The 17,496-nt window shown below is 44.0% G+C and overlaps 1 protein-coding gene and 1 pseudogene across 1 annotated transcript in view; one reads left to right on the top strand and one right to left on the bottom strand.

Moving 5' to 3' along the window:
- LOC102917901 (small ribosomal subunit protein uS2 pseudogene) overlaps positions 1–14,127 on the top strand; it is a 56,289-nt pseudogene extending 42,162 nt beyond the window's left edge.
- Abcc12 (ATP binding cassette subfamily C member 12) overlaps positions 1–17,496 on the bottom strand; it is a 993,341-nt gene that overhangs the window by 584,785 nt on the left and 391,060 nt on the right. The window lies entirely within an intron of this gene.

Here is a 17,496-nt window from a genome sequence, read left to right as displayed (position 1 = left end):
CTGCCTCCACAGTGACACACTTCCTCCAAAGAGACCACACAGGTGCCTTGTGGTCCAATTAGTCCATGCCTCCTAATAGTGCCACTCCCTTTGGGGGCCATTTTCTTTCAAACCACCACATTCCACTTCCTGGTCCCCAAAAGGTTGCAGCCATATCACAATGCAAAAACACATTCAGACCCCATAGTTTATCACAGTCTCAACAAATGTTTAAAAGTCCGAAGTTCAAAGTCTCTTCTGGCATTTATGCAATCTCTTAACTGTACTCCCTTGTAACTCCAAAATCAAAAAGCAAATCACACACTTCCAACCCATAACGGCACAGGATATACATTACCATTCTAAAATGTAGGGAAGGGAGGAGAGTGAGGAAATACTAGACCAAAGCAAGACCAAAAACCAGCCGGGCAAACTCCAAACTCTTCATCTCCATGTCTGATGTCAAAATGCTCTTCAGATCTCCAGCTCCTTTCAGCTCTGTGGACTACAACACACTTCTCTCTCTTGGGCTGGTTCCACTCCCTCTTAGCAGCTTTCCTCAGCAGGTATCCATGACTCTGGCATCTCCAGCATTTTGAGGTCTTCAAGGCAATCCAGTCTTCACCTTTATAGCTTCACACAATGGCCTCTCTGGGCCTCCATGCTGGGATACCCCTGACACATACCTGGCTTCAGTGACTTTCCTTGGTAGCTGAGGCAAATTCCATAGCCCCTTTCCTCTATGGAAAAGCTGCCAAGTTCTGCTCCTTACTAGGGCTGGAACATGGCCCCCTCACTCAATTACATCTTCACAAACTTTCTGTTTTCTTTGGTTACCTTCACTGCCTAAGCTTGGCTGTCCTGGAACTTGCTCAGTAGACCAGGCTTGCCTCTAACTCAGAGATCTGCCTCCCTCTGCCTCTGCCTCTGCCTCTGGAGTCCTGAGATTAAAGGTCTGCACCACCACACCCTGCTCTAAACTTTTCTTTAATTCCTTTTCACAAGTTGGAAATTTTGCTGGGTGGGATCTTGCCCTGAGGTCATCACTCCCTTTATTCCATTTCTTAATCTGTTTATCTCCTTGAGCACAGGATTTAGCTCCAGACCAGTTCTTGTTTCCTGAAGATGTAGGACTCTCAGCTCCATCTCTGGCACTGTGTCTGCCTACACACTGCTATGTCCCGCCATGATGAGAATGGAGTTAATCTCTGAAAATGTAAGAGAGTCACCCCAACTAAGTGTTTTCCTTTATAGGAGTTGCTGTGGTCATGGGGTCTCTTCATAGCAATATAAACCCTGATTAAGACAATGGTCTTTGGACAATGAAAAGAGAGGAGTAGGTTTACATCTTAGTTACTTTTCCTATTTCTGTGACAAAATGCCCTGACAGAAGCATTTAAAAGAGAAAGGCTTATTTTGACCTACAGTTTGAAGACAGCCCATCACAGTGTGCAAGTCAAGGCAGCAGGAGCTGTGTGCTCAGGCAGGAAGAAGAGTACAGTAGATGCCGGTGTCCAGCTAGCTTTCTCTTTTTTACGCAGTCCAGTACTCAGCCCCAAGGTATGGAGCTGCCCTCCTTTAGGGTAGGTTTTCCTATCTCCTATCTCATTTAATCAAGAGAATCCCTCATAAGCATGCCCCGAGGCTAATGTAATTAATGTAGCTTCTTCCTCAGAGGTATTCCTGGAGGTCCATCTTCTAGGTGATTCCAGATCCTATGATGTTTGACAGTCAACATCAACCATGACAACTTGGCATGATGGAAAAATTTTACACATTCAGGGGTCTAGTAAGTAGGCAAGAGCTTATTGTGACATGGAGGTAGAAAATTGGATCCTTTCAAAGTCTCCATGAGGCAAGAGAAAAATCAAGACAAGAGACAAATTTTAGAGATGGGCAGTGCATGCTAACTAGTTGCTCAGTGATGTTGAAAGCTCAGAGAAGCTCCCAAGATTTTCTTATATTGCTGAGGATCCATTTTTGAAAACTGAACCCAGACTGCAATTGTCCCTGAGGGTCCAGGTATCTTCCAGGGTGACGTTTTAGGATAAGAATGGACAGATGACAGGCAGCTGGAATGTTGAGCTTCCTCTTTTTGCACTGGATTTTGTTGTAGGCCCCTTTCCTGGTAGAGAACCATGAAGACCTACACATAAGAGGAAAAGGATTCAGGAACCCTAAGGCTTGATGTAGATGAGCACACTACAGTACGGTGGGTTTGCCCTCCTTTAACCCCCCTCCCTCAAGTTGTACAAAAGAGGTTCAGCTGCAGGGTAGTACTGTGTTTAAACTTTGATCCTTTAGTCAAACTTTTCCTCTTTCTCCCTTTACACTTATTTTTGTTTTGTTTTAATTCATGTTATTTTATTTTATGTTTATGAATGATTTGCACTGGTACCCAAGGAGGTCATGTATTAATCTCCCTGCTCTGCGGCCACACTCAAACGCTGCTTCTCAGCTGGGTTTTGTGTGGTGACATTTCTCCTTGTTCAGAATCACTATGGGCCATCAGAGGTCTCTGAGTGGATCCCCTCACACTACACGCTTGCCTCCTCCTGCCCTCACTGCCTTCCTTCTCACCCGATAGCTTCTACCTGCAATGACTTCAAGTGTGTCGAATACCTTAGGAAGGAGGAGGTTTTGTTATGGTGATATTTTGTTTGTTTTCAAATGTTATATGTATGTTAATAAATAAAGTTGCCCGGGGGTCAGAGCTATTAGCAAGTCATAGGAAAGCAGGGCAGTAGTGGTGTACACTTGTAATCCCAGCACTTGGTAGGCAGAGCTAGGTAAGTCTCTGTGTGTTCAGGGATACAGCCAGTATTGGATACACATGCCTTTAATCTCAATACCAATCATAGAAAACCTGGAGGTCTATACAGACAGGCTGTGATGAGGCGGTCGTGTGATTGGGTTTACAACCAATGAGAAGGCAGAACAGAAACACTATAAAAAGACAGACACACAGGAAGTGGCTCTGATTCGGAGAGGTAGGACCACCGCAGGAGGAAGGGTAAGGTTTTAGCTCTTAGCTCTGACCTCTTGGCTTTCTTCTTTGCATTGGTTCTGGTGTTTCTTATTTAATAAGACGGTTGGTTACATCTACACATTGCAGTGTTCTCTGTCACTACTTTGTAGCACCCCCTACACATTTGTCTGGATCTAACACCTGCTGAAGAGAGACACTCATCTCTGTGGCTGGAGCTCTCACTGCATCCCTCTGTTTCACTCTGTTCCATCTTTTGAAGAGTTTTCTGTAGGTCTGCTTTTGGTACTGTCTGTGGAACTAACACATGGATAAAAGAATCCCAATGCTTGGTATAGATAGGTATGCTACAGTATTGTGGATTTTCCCCTCTTGTAAAAAAACATAAAAACTGACCCACAGTCAATTCTCCATCAGCTGGTGATTGCAAGGAGAAAGATTAATCACAGAAACATAGTTTGGTTATCCCAGGATAGATCAATCATGGGCAAGGTTAGGACGGGATAGGACTGCTCTCAGAGGTCCAGGGGGAAATAATCAGGCAACAAATATCTGCTGCCATGTGTGAGTGTGTGTGTGTGTGTGTGTGTGTGTGTGTGTGTGTGTACTCACCAGCACCCTGGAACAAACACATAAAGTAGTGGGTTGGTTTACATCAATTAGGACCAATACTGACTCATCTTGGACCTATTCACAATCCACAGACACCAGGATATGTGGTTATGAGGTCCTGTTTATCTTTGAAGAAAACATGTCAGAAGCTAGAATGACAGGTACATAAAAACCAATATTTGTAACAAATCTTTTCTTGCAGTAAAGGCTTTTTGTGATTTCTGTTTTTTCTATGCTGGGAATTGAACTCAGGGCCTTGTGAACACTAGGCAATGACTCTACCACTGAGCTACAGCATTTCCAACAAAGCTTTTCAAATAAGAAAAGAGCTCATACCTACAATCTTGGCACTTGGGAGGCTGAGACAGGATTGTAGGAAATTTGAGGCCAGACTAGGTTACATAGTGAGTTTCAGGCCAGTTTGGGCTACATAGTGAGACCCAGTCTCAAACAAACAAACAAACAAGACAAAGCAAAACAATAAACCATTGTCTCAAACAGACAACAGTAACAACAAAAACAAAAATGCAAATAACAATAAGAAAAAGGAACTCACATAATATTCCTCAGAGAAAGGCGTGTCCCCCTCACGGAGTCCATTTCTCAGTCTTCAGCTGTTTCATATCTGTGTGCACAGTAGCAAAACTACCCAGAGGAGCAGGCTGGGCGTCAGGCTGAAGGAAGGCAGCTGCTCCTGCTGGAATCAGAACTCTCCTTTCCTCCCATTCTGTCAGGAACAATGTGTTATTTTGGTAACTCTTTATTCCCCACACTGAAGTTTCCATGTAATTATTGAGTGCAATTCAGTACTCCATGCTGTATAATTACTCAGCTGTTTATGTCTCGGGATGCTATGAAAATAAATGATTGTGAAGGTCCATGGTGAAAAGCCAAACTTTCTACTCACCTGATACTGAGTCAGAATCTGACAAAACAAAACTGGTTTTTTCTTCTATCTGCTATATGCATGAAAGCAAGCAAAACACATTGGTTGGGTAGACTTCTCTTGATTTAAGTTGTAGCTTTGCATTCTGGTTTGTGAGAGCATCCAAACAAAATCTCTGTATGACATGAAAAATGAGGTGGTGGACAGATCAGAGTCCAGATGCGTTCCACAAGCACAGTTTAACTAGGGCGGGCACGGGGCACTGCAGCGTCCTGCTTCACCTCTGCTGCAGTCATTCTTCTGGACAGGGAAGAAAGAGGAATGGCAAAGTGTATTAATGTAGAGCAAAGGTGTTGCTTCTTATAGGCCACTATAATTGCCAGAATTCTTTGACTGCAAGTGACAAAAACTCAATTTCAGCCAGGTTAAGCAAAGAATTGGATTGTTAGTAAGAAATGAGGCTATCCCTGAAATAAAAACGGTCTGTTGGAATACATGATGCTCAGAGACTGGAGCTGGCAATTTGATGATGCCAAGGTGCTATATTCTCCATACATTTTTGTTTCCCTTTTGATCTTGGCTCCATTCTTTTGGGTACCTTCTCAACATGGCAGGCGGTGATCTCCCTTAGTTGAAACTTTGTGATCCTACCTCTGTTTCTTCCAGTAAAGGAACAAGGGAGCCTTCCAAGTCAGTTTCTGTTAAAAAGCAAAAGCAAAAAGTGGCCAGGTGGTGGCACACTCCTTTAACCCCAGCACTCAGGAGGCAGAGGCAGGTGGATTTCTGTGAGCTTGAGGCCAACATAGTCTACTGAGCAAGCTCCAGGACAGTTAGGGCTGTTACAGAGAAACCTTGTCTCAAAAAACCAAGAAAAAAAAAAAAAGGTAACACAGAAACCCCATGAGTTCTATAGCCTGGATCTAGACATCCATTGCCACCCACTGTAGTCTTGAAGGGTAAAGATAATAAGATTTGGCCACCCTGGGCCCCACACCCAACCACACGTGGGGAGCAATGTTTCTGACCAGATGATGGGGACCTGGTCTGAGGGAAACATGCTGGACTGAGGTAATGACAGAGCTTCCAAATTCAACTTTGTATAAACTTAAAAGACAGAGGCTCAAGAAAATAGCTCAGAGCAAACACGTGCGAATTCTTCATGTAGAGTCTCAGAATTCAGATTTCTGTTTGTGAAACTGGCATTTCCCTCTCATTAACCCGGACTCTTTACTCTCCAGTGGGGTCATGTAGAACGGCCTAAGAATTACCTTCCCATTGGCTTCCAGAAGAAAGCCGGCATCAAAATGCTGTGAGCAGCAGCAGAGTATGGTGGCAGGGAGGACAGCCAAGGGCTTAGGAAGTCAGCAGAGACCGTTGTTCAGCTGACGAGTCAGCCAAACTGCTGCCCTCGGAAATGAGCACGTGGGTTATTTCCCACTTACAGACAAAGCCTTAGAAAGGGGGGTCCATGTCTTGTCCGTCCTTCGCCTCTCTCATTTTTGAAGGGAATTTATAGATGGACAGATGGATGAAAACATGTGCCGAATAGTTCTCTATTTCCTGAAACAGTTACGAGTCAAGAACAGGACCAAGCACCACATTTCACATTTGTTCCTTTGGTCCATGAGCACAGTATATTGGCTCATTTTCTCAGAAATCAAAGTCCTTTGGTGGCCAAGCTCACATGCTACCTCTTCATTAGAGAGAAGAGCCTGAGGAACAGGGGGAGTGGGGCAGAGAAGGAAGGGGTCTGCGTTAGCTGGCCATCGCTTTGTAAGTGGTAACCCGTGTGCTCCCATGGGGCCATATCCTGCAAGGTCAAAAAGAAAGCGGATGGGTAGACTGGTCCATCTGTCGAGTAAGGGTGGAGTCCTGCCAGACTCCTTCTCTGATTGGCCAAATGTTTGACCTGTAGGGTGTGAACCCCTTGTCTTTCAGATTGTACAGTGAGCATGTTCCACACCGAGGTCAAATGAGGACATCCTGGAATAGGAGTCTGGGGTGAGTGGGGAAAGTCTAAGCTGTACTGTGAGGCTGAACCTGAGTCAAGCGAAGTTGCCTCCCACAGGGCATGCTGTCTGGACTAAAGGGCCCTGACACCCAGAGGCAGGCGTGGCTGCGAAGACCGAAGTGAATAATGAGAGCTCCCTCCCTCCCGCTTCTTTTTTCACAGCCAGAATTTCAAATCTCAGAGAGATCTTAGAAACCCTTCTCAGATAAGCAACTCAAACCACACAGTTTGAGACCTGTTACAAAATGCAACCAATCACACCAGTCAACAACCGAACTTAGAACTTGCCCGCTCTCAACTCCCTATGCTGAGCTGATTCTTCAGTTTCTCACACCTCAGACAGACCCCTATTTGCATTTGTGACAAAATTTTCCAGACACCTTACTTGGTGAGAAGCAAGTCAACAACTCCTAAATATTCATGTGCTAATTAATGGCTCGATCTCAGTGGGTAGAGATACGTCTATCAGAATCTATTTATCTTCATTACTTCACTGCTGTTTTGGTGCCAGGCATAAACAGCTCATGACATGCTGACAGGACAGATGAATGCCATCCATAGTCTGAGGGGGAGAAGCTAGCTCTTCCTGCTAACAGAACTCAGAGATGTGGCTTTAAGAAGACAGTAGGAAAAACCGGTATTATGTGTATAGCCCTCTACGTGCATAGCAGTGCGTGTCTGCCTTAGCCTATGCTTGCACTGAGTGTCTTCATAATAGGACCGGCAGAGTCTCTACTTCCTAGAAGGAGTGTGACACAGAGTGGGAGGTACAATTCTGTGAGCATATGTATCCTCGCACACCTAATAGTTTACTATCTTTCAGATGGTAACGTCAAACTCAGAAGCCATCTTTCTTCAATTCCTTCAAATTTTCGGGGAAGGTCGGGTTTCTGTAAGTAAACATTCAAGTGTACAGCCAGGTAGCTCTGCCATCTAGAACTGCAGTTTTGGAGAGCTTGCCTGAACTGGGAGCTGATGGATGCTCTGCATTCTCCCAAATGATGCACACTTATTATGCTAGTCCTCTCAAGCTCCCTGCATTCCTCCAAGCAAGACACCATGTTAAACTCTCCTTCCCCCACCATATATATTTTGGGGAAAAGTATCTGTTGAGATCTGTTAAATATTACCCATATTTATATATAGCAGAGGCAAGGGGAGAAAGGGCTAGCAGCCATGCAAGAAGGGGGGTGGCATATGTTGGGATTTGAAATCTAAGCCTCATTGGTTAGAGCCATCATCTAACCAATCGTTACCATGCCTCCACGAAGCCTCGAGAGATGGTGTTTACAGCTTAGTATCTAGTATACCTCATCTATAATGCACTGGCTTAGACAAATTGCCTGTGTACCTCAACGGCATGTGCTGGGATAACATAACTAGAGAAATCTGGAAGTGTGTTTAAAAGGCTAAAGGATGAGTTGGAGAGATGGCTCAGTGGCTAAGAGCATGGACTGCTCTGGCAGACAAACTGGGTTCCCAGAATGCATATTGGGTAGCTCACACCTGCCTTTAGCTCCAGCTCCATGGGATCCAATGCCTCTGGCCTCTGCAGGCACCGGCACAGAAGTGGACATACTTACACGGACAGGCATCCACATATATAACTAAAAATAGCACACACCTTTACCCAGGCCCTCAGGAGACAAAGGCAGGTAGATCTCTGTGAGTCCAGCCTGGACACGGCAAGTTCCAGGCCAGCCAGAATTACATAGTCTAAGACAAAAGAAAACAGAAACCCTGGAGTAAACAGCAACAACAACACAAATAGTTAAAGGATACGAGGGGAATGGGTGACTGCCCTTCTCTGTCTGTTACTGTTGGTCTGTTTCCCTCCACATTCTTGGGTGTTATTTGTGTCTCCTCAGGTGACCCTCACTTCTACCATTTGTGAGACATACAGTGCTCCAGGAAAAAAACATGTGTCTGCACATCTCTCCATTTGGCTTTCAGAATTCTGTGATCTAGGTACGACAGGGGTGATTTCCTTGTGTTTCAATGGAAAGTGAGTCTGGAGTGGACTTGTTTGCCCAGGACTGGTGAGTGAGCACCTCAAGACTGTGCAGTGAGAAGGAAGGCAAGCTGAGTCCTCTGCTGGCTCCATACCACATCAGACTGTAGCTGGATGTTTCTCTGGTCCCACTCAGCCCCATGGTCCTGTGTTTCTTCTTCCTGCCCTGTGGTCAGGATGAATCTCTCCCACTGGAGTCCTACAGTCGCTTGGTCCCAAGTAAACACACAGAGGCTTATGTTATTTACAAACTGTATGGCCTATGACTCAGGCTTCTTACTAGCTAGCTCTTATAACTTAACTTAATCCATAACTATTAATCTATTATTGCCGCGTGTTCCATGGCTTTACCTGCCTCCTGTGGCTTTACCTGCGTCCCATCACATGTTGCTCCTTGGACGGCAGTTTGGCGTCTCCTCTTACTCTTCTTTCTCTTTTCACTATTTCTCTTGGATTTTCCTGCCTGGCTCCATCCTGCCCCGCCATAGGCCAATGAAGCTTTAGCCAATGGGAGTAACACATATTCACAGCATACAAAAAGACATCCCACGGCATCAGACAGCATTCTGCACTCAGAGCGAGTTTTGTTGGTGTTGGAGGGTGTGTGTGCATGTGTCTGCATGTGTGTACCTGTTGTGTTTGTGTTCTTGTGTGTGTACATATGTATGTGCTGGTGCATGTGAAGGCCAGAAGTTGACATCAGGTGCCTCCTTAATTGTTTTTTAGGGGGATAGGGTCTCTCACTGGCCCTAAGACTCACTGATTTGTCTAGACTGGCCAGCAAGCCCCCAATATTCTCCTGTCTGCCTCTGCACTGGGATGCCAGACACACACTGCTGTGCTGGCTTTTTTGTGCATGGTGGACACATGAACTCAGGTAAGCTCATTCGCACAGCAAGCATTTCACTGACTGAGCCATCTTCCCAAAGCAGTGTTTTGGATTGGGATCTCACTTTGTAACCCAGGCTGACCTCAGACTCATAATCCTCCTGTCTCAGCCTCTTGAGCTCCACTTCTCCTGAGGAAATCTTGAGTGTGTGATTTGTGCTGGGCAGGCCTCTGGGACGTGAGGACAGAGCAGGTTTGGGAGATTTCTTGTCAAGGTTCAGTTAACCTTTCACATCTATGTTGCCACACAGCTTTCCCACTCTGTAGTCTGCTCTCAGTGTGCCTAGTACCAAATCCAGAATGGTCTTAAGCCAGAGAGGAAGGAAGACAGAAATCCAATGTGGTTTCTGAAACTAGTTCTTGGCTTAATTATTGCCTCTGTATTATAACACTTTTATACTGGTTATGTCACATATATCAATAATTTGCAAGGACATGGACATTCACTTGCTAATGTCTTTCATGAGTTGATAGATGCTGCAGGGGAAAGATGACTATGGTGGACTCTTTAGATCAGGGCTCAGTATACTATCTTTTAAAGGGCCAGACAACAAATAGTTTGAGCTTTATAGCACATTGCTCAGCTATTCCTTCATAATAGGAAAGCTGCAAAGCATGCCTGGGTGCTACTAAAACTTTATTTACAAAACAGTGACAGGTCAGATTTGGCTTGCAGTACATTTTCCAATTCTTCTTTATTCTGTCTTAAAATATGCATGGTAAAACATTAAAATATCTGTGTGCAACGTTTTATGTGGCAATTATATAATACATGATGAAATAGCGAGATCATAATTGTAAGATCCTGACATACATGCTCTGTGCAGCCAACAGCCATTCAGCAACAGTAATTACCCGATAACAGTAAACTTCTATATGAGTGAGCTAGAATACTGATCAATTATTCTTACAATGTTAGAGGCAATAGGTAGTCTCTCTGAATAATTAGGTTAAAAAAATCTAGTTTTGCCTGAATTATTTAAGCTGACTGGTGAGGCTCAGCTTGGGAGTCGGGTGTGAGGCTGGCAGATCTGTCTTGTTTCCAGAGCCAATAACCAACAAGCTCCAGCCACCTGCTCTTTGCCCCAGGCTGGGCAGGTGCGATTCAGGGAGCACCAGTCCTGTTTTCAGACAGCCATTGTCTCCAAGGGTTACCAAAGCCAGTGCTTCCCTCTGCTGCTATCACTGTTGTTTCCATGGAAATGGGCACCTCCTAAGCTAAAACAAGGTACCTAAGTTTTAAAACAGTGATTGTTTGGACCCTTTTAGTTTCTATGAAAATCACAGTTAGCAATCAAGACAATCTAAACAGACCACTGTTTAGATCATGACTGTCTCATCCCTGAGATAGTTTGCCAGATGTTGTACAGTGGCCTTAACTATAAAACTAGGAGTGACAATTGTGTTTGACTCATAAGAACATCACATGGATGAAACAAGGTTCTGCATGCACAGCACTGAGCACAGGGCTTGACGCTGGAGAATCTGCAGATTAGTAAAGACAATTAGAAAATTGTAGATGTTGTGCAGGTATCAAAACAACATTACAGAGAGTGGAGAATGACAGATATAATGTTTCTACTAAAAAGCTAAGTGGTAAAATAGTCTGTCTTAATGGTCTCAGTAGCTTAGAAACATACAAACAGAAAAACTGGACATGACAGTGTAACTGGGGTCCTAATTTGTGATCTCAAATTATTTTTTTTTGTCTTTGCAAAGTGGTTTTACATTCCATGCTCGACTTCAGCTTCTGTTCTTATGCACTGTTCTATATTGCTGCATTTTGCGTGTGTTTAATTTTTTATGATCTGGGCGATCTCAAAGAGAACATGGAAGTGGGTTTCCTGGAGGCAAAAAGCTGTTTGGGGTTGTATGTGATATAAAATGATGCCTCTTTGTAGAGTGAATATAGCCTTCTGTGTTGTTCTGGGTTAATTATTCTTAGAAAGACTGGCACTGTCCCCGCTTTCTCCCTCTCACCAGGATGGAGCCAGTGGGCCAACTCCAGGTGCTGACACCAACAGCATTTGTTGTCTTATCTGTCTGTATATGTTGGGGATTACAGAACAGTCCTGGATCGGAGAAGGGACACAGCCACTGCAGTGACAAGCAGTAGAAAAACCAAGTGTTCCAGCCTGAAGAAATGGGCTCGTTTTATTTGCCCTTCCTGGAATCTGACTCACTCTGTTTGCCTGCTCCTTATCTTAGCTGGAGGTACTTTCTCCCCATCTGTGGTGGCTATTCTTGGTTGTCAATTTGACTACATCTAGAACTAAAACTCAAAGTGGAGGGCACACCTGTGAGGGTTTTTTTTTTTTTTTTTTTTTTTTTTTTGCTTAATTTGAAGTAGGACGGTCCACTTCTAATCAATCAGATCTTTGAGTTAGGAAGATACAAGCCTTTTATCTGGACCTTGAGGTTGGAAGACACACCTTTAATCTGGGCCACAGCTTCTCCTGGAATCCTATATAAGGACATGGAAAAAGGAAGTTTTTGCTTTTTGCTGCTTGCTCTTGCCTTGCTAGCAAGTCCACCCCTACACTGGCATTAGATCAGGATTCCAACATATACTGAAAATCAGCTGAGACATCCAGCCTTGGGAATTGAGCAACTATGGGATTTGTGGACTCTCCATTTACAGCCAGCCAGTTTTGGATTAGCTGGACCACAGCCTATAAGTCATTCCAATAAACCTCCTATATCTCTATTTATTTCTATCTCTATATCATCTATCTAAATCTATTCATTCTAATAGATATAGATATACCTCCTTTTCCTCTTATTCTCTCCACAGCAAAACACTGTTTTAGATGATTAAAGAACTTTTAAATGGGATTCCTATCATGACATAGAAATTAGAAGATTATTGAAAACAACATTCCCAACCAGTGGTGACACACTCTCTTTCTGCAGAGTGATAAAGCTGAGCATTTCAAACCCCTAGTGACGTTTATATCTTTCCATTCATTGGTTCCTCTTCTGGGAACTTATCCTGAGGAAATAATCCAGCATGTTGACCAAGATCTCCCTTGAACTATTATGTTTCCATCTTAGGAGGAAAATCTACAGGAGGGTGAACAGTAATGTGCCTCACAGCACATTTATACACATGGGGTGTGCAATCCTGAAGATACTTAGAATGTTTTGACAAAGAAATTCTTGTGTCATAATTAGTTTTTTTAAATCAAGATTTTTGTTAAAAATATAGTCTGTTGTTATTTGTTATAACATAAGCATACAATGTAAAAATGGAAAGGAATGGGTGTCGGGAGATGGCTCAGTGGTAAAATGTTTGCCCTGCAAGGATGGGGAACTAAGTTTGATATCCAGATCTCTTCTAGAAAGCCAAGCATGGCATCATGAACTCATGACCTCAGTGTCAGGTAGAGACAGGTGGAACTCAGGGGCTCAGTGGACAGCCACGCTAGCCAGAACCAGTAAGTTCCAGGTTCAGTGAGAGACTCTACTTCAAAAAACATGGTAGAAGGGTGATGGGGAGTAATTCCCAATATCGAACTCTGATCTTTATGTTGTTGCCAGCACACATGTGCACACATGCAAAATGCGCACACACACACACACACACATATACACACACACACACACACACACACACACACACACACACACACACACACCAGAGAGAGAGAGAGAGAGAGAGAGAGAGAATAAAATAAAATGGACCACATCAACAAGAAGATTATAATTTATTTTAAAGTTAATGTCTAGATATAAGAAATGTGTGAAGCTGTCCAGGGATGGGTCCATAGGTCATTGTTCTTGATTTCTATTGTAACTTAAAGAGAAACACGATATCCAGAGCTCTTGATGTCCTGCAGATGAAGGAAGATGATGTCCTCAAATTCCTTGCCACAGGAACCCACTTAGGCAACACCAAAACCTTGACTTTTAGATGAAGCAGTGCATCTACAAAAAGAAAACGATGGTATCTACATCGTGGATCTGAAGCAGACCTGGGAGAAGCTGGCTTGCAGCTCGGGCTATTGTCCCTGTTGAGAACCCTGCTGATGTCAGCGTCATCTCCTCCAGGAGCACTGGGCAGCGAGCTGTGCTGAAGTTTGGGGCCTCCACTGGAGCCACTCCGATTGCTGGTCGCTTCACCCCTGTGACCCTCACTAACCAGATCCAAGCAGCCTTCAGGGAGCCACGGTTTCTAGCGGTGACTGACCACTGACCTAGGGCTGACCACCAGCCCCTCCCAGAGGCATCTTATGTCAACTGCCTGCCATTGCTCTGTGTACCACAGACTCTACTCTGTACCATGTGGACATTGCCATTCCAACAACAAGGGAGCTCACTCAGTGTGTCTGATGTGGTGGATGCTGGCCCAGGAAGCACTCCACATGCGTGGCACTATCTCCCGTGAGCACCCAGGGGAGGTTATGCCTGATCTTTACAGAGACCCAGAGGAGACTGAGAAGGGGCAGCAGGCTGCCGCTGAGAAGGCTGTGACTGACCAAGGAGGAATTCCAGGGCGAATGGACTGTGCCAGCTCCTGAGATCACTGCTGCTCAGCCAGAGGGGCAGACTGGTCTGCGGGTATGGCGGTGCCCTCTGTCTTCATCCAGCAGTTCTCTACTGAAGACTGGAGTGCCCAGCCAGCCACTGAGGACCGGTCAGCAGCTCCCACGGGGCAGGCCACCACGTGGGTTGGAGCCACCACTGAGTGGTTCTGCCCTGCTCTGCAGATACCTGAGCAAAGGGGGGGGGGGAGTCGAAGGAAAAGTTCCTAAAAACTGAAAAAAGTGTGACTCCATTAAACGGCTGCAGCAAGGCCGCCACCTCTTGAACACTGCATGTGGGTCCACTACCTTCTCCTCTGAGGTCATACCTGACTTTGGTTGGGGTGTACTGAACTTTTAAAACAATCTAATTCACTATTCTTCATGGTCTTTTCTGTATTTCTACAATAGCATATGGATGGGTATTTTATGCAGCCAGAAACATTTTGAAAGAAAAGTGAAACTTGAAATAGAGATACCATCTTACGCCCATCAGAGTAGAATCTCTATAACAATTCATGCAGTAACACTGTGTGTTGGGATGTGGGAAAGGAGTGGAGACTGTTGCAGTATTTCTAGCATAAGTGTTAATTGACAATTACTTTAGAAACTGGCTTTGTAAAGCTGAGGATGCCTCTTTTTAACTCAGTGGTGACAATCCTAGGTACATGCCCTGGAGGAGCTCTCATAAACATACAGAAGCAGGCTGAGGGACATGAGTTACAGCCTGTGATGGTAAAACTCAGGAACAAAGTAAATATTCATCTGTGGAGAAATGGATGTGGTAGTTAACATAGGTTTATATATTACATCTGCATCAATACAATTAATACATTAATGAGTAATAGGATCTGCTTCAATTTCTATAAAACTTTAAAATATACAGTAGAAAACAGTGGTACATGTCTGAAATCCCAGCTACTTGCAAGGAAGAAGCAAAAGGAACATGGATTTGAGGCCTGCCTGGGCTTCAGGGTGAATCTGTCTCAAAAAAAAAAAAAAAAAAAAAAAAAAAAAAAAAAAAAAAAAAAAAGAAAAAGAAAAAGAAAAAAAGAGAAGAAAAGAAAAAAGAAAAATATTCAAACCACTTGCAATTTCAATAAAGATGGAGAATCCTACTTCATTATGTTTCCTGAATGTAACTGAATAGCATGTGGAGTGATCGTCTGAGGAGCAGAAGGCCAATGATATCAGGCTAGGGAAGAGTCTGGCTAGAAGCAGGAGCAGACAGTGTGGCATGTTCTCAGAGGAGCTGGGTCCTGGAGGAGCCCCTGAATGTAGAAGGAATGAGCTCCACGGGCAGGCCTCCCTCCTGGTCCGAGGAGCTGGAAGAGGAGCACCTGTAAGAGAGAGTTGGGGGAGCTTCACACATCTGTTCTTTTCTCCCCAGTCCCACCTGGGCAATCAATAGCAGTGGTGACAACACCAGCCAGCGAGGCATCCCAGACTCTGCAGACACAGGTCCTCCATGTCACTGTTAGTGGCTGTCCTAAGAGTAGAGCCTTATCACAGGGTCAGCCAGGCAGACCAAATAGTAATAAACAACACAGGAAAACAAAGCCACGCCTGTGCTATTGGCCGAGCATTTGTAATTAATGTAAGCCTCTGTGATTTGGGTAATTTGGTAATTTGGGAAGCAGCTGCCAGGTATTTGGGAACAGGTGGACAGGACAGGAAATATCCATTTACAAACAATGATTCTGAGAACTGAGTTCAAGGATAGACCATCACTTGAGTCCTTGGCTGATCTAGGATGGCAGATATCCAGAATATATCTGAATGATACTGCAAAAGCCTTAGAAGGGAACTTAAGAGATTAGTGTGTGATTCATACTGGGCCATCCTCTGGCACTTGAGGACAGAATGATTTCTGGTCAGCTTTAGTTATTCCCTCCCGTCTAAGCATCCACCCACCGTTCAGAAGCATTCTTTATTTTCATACCCCGTGTCTGTTCCTTCCTCAGCACCAGGTCCAGGGTGAGGTCAGCCCAGAGAGGAAAGAAAACAGCAGCCTGATACTTCTGCAAGGTTTTCTTAAATTACATCACATGTGTAGCTCTAACACCTTTTGATGGTTCATAGTTATATCATAAAAATCCCTGATTGCTTTATACGGGCTGCAGTGAAGACTTAAAATGGTGAAGTTCCTGTCCTGATATTTGCCTTCCATGACTTGATAATTATTGAAGTGGAGTGAATTATTATCTGTGTATTATAAAGATAGAACATGTATCCCCTTACATATCTAAAAATTAAGAGATATATTTCAATGTTACACATAAACTAAGATGTCTGTTCAGTTGTCAACCTGACATACATGGTAAGACAGAATCTCAATGAACTACCTCCATCTGACTGATAAGCGGGACATTTTCTTAGTTGCTCATTGATGGAGAAGGGCTCAGTCCACTGTGATGGTACTGGATCTGTGTAGATGGATCTGCACTGTAGAAAAAAAGTGGGTTGAGCTCTTGTGAGAGCCACCTTTCCTGAACGAGCTAACCCTCCTCCCCAGAGAAGCTTCTCTTTACAGCAAATGGTGTCCATCACAGAAAACCACAACTGGACACAATGCAGAGACCAACAGGTCGTGGGCAGCCCAGCCCCAGTGGATACATCGACATCACGGCTCCTGCATCTATGGCTCAGAGAACGCTGCCAAGGGAAGATCATGAAAAGGGGACAAAAAGATGATAAGAGCCAGAATGCCAGGAAGTCTGCTATGAACGTCTGTAGAAATAGCTACAGAACCAAGACCAGAGCAGTGGCACTATCAGTGAACATGTTAATGTGCAAGGGGAAACTGTCATGGGGGCCCTTTGACAAAGAACTCTAGTTAACTAATGACTGCTGGGAAAAGGAGAATTAGCTTCTACTGGGGATGAGTCCATTTATTGGTTGTTAGATGCAGAGTGGTCCTCCTTGAAACCATTTATAAATAAACAACAAAAATGGACCCAGGGAGTAGGCTGGGGGTTAGGGGAGGGGGTAGGAGGGGGGAGAATAGGGGAACCCGTGGCTGATATGTAGAACTGAATGGTATTGTAAAATAAAATAAATAAAGTTTTTTAAAAAAATGGACCCAGCAGGTTGTATTTATATGTATTTGTGAACACACATATGAACACACATATGTGCAACAATTGTAATCAAAGAAAAAGACAGTAGAAGGATTTGATATTGTAGCTGTGGGAGGGGTTTGAGTAAGCGTAGCTGGGAGGGACTGGAGGGAAGAAAGACAGGGAAAATGTAATATAATTATATTTCAACTAAACCCATTAAAATAAAATAAATCTTCTTTAAAAGTCACTACAGGCACATGCAGTTTTAATTTAAGGCTTTTACCCAAATTTATTAAGTGTTATTAGGGAAAATAGGATAAAATTAAAGGATTTGTTTAAAAAAAAAATAAAACAAAGAAAGAAAGCTGAGTAAGCCATGGGGACCAAGTAGTAAACAACATTTCTCCATGGTCTCTGCTTCAGTTCTTTGTTGAGGGGTATTTGATCACACTGTGTGAAGACGTGTCTTTGTCCTTCCTTGCCTGCCTAAGGCACCATATGATTGGTTTAATTAAGAGCTGAATTGTAGTGGTCTTTT

Source organism: Peromyscus maniculatus, chromosome 5 (assembly GCF_049852395.1).
Source record: "Peromyscus maniculatus bairdii isolate BWxNUB_F1_BW_parent chromosome 5, HU_Pman_BW_mat_3.1, whole genome shotgun sequence".
Classification (NCBI taxonomy): Eukaryota; Metazoa; Chordata; class Mammalia; order Rodentia; family Cricetidae; genus Peromyscus; species Peromyscus maniculatus.
Note: the sequence above shows the minus strand (reverse complement) of the source record. Positions and strands in the feature narration are given on the sequence as shown.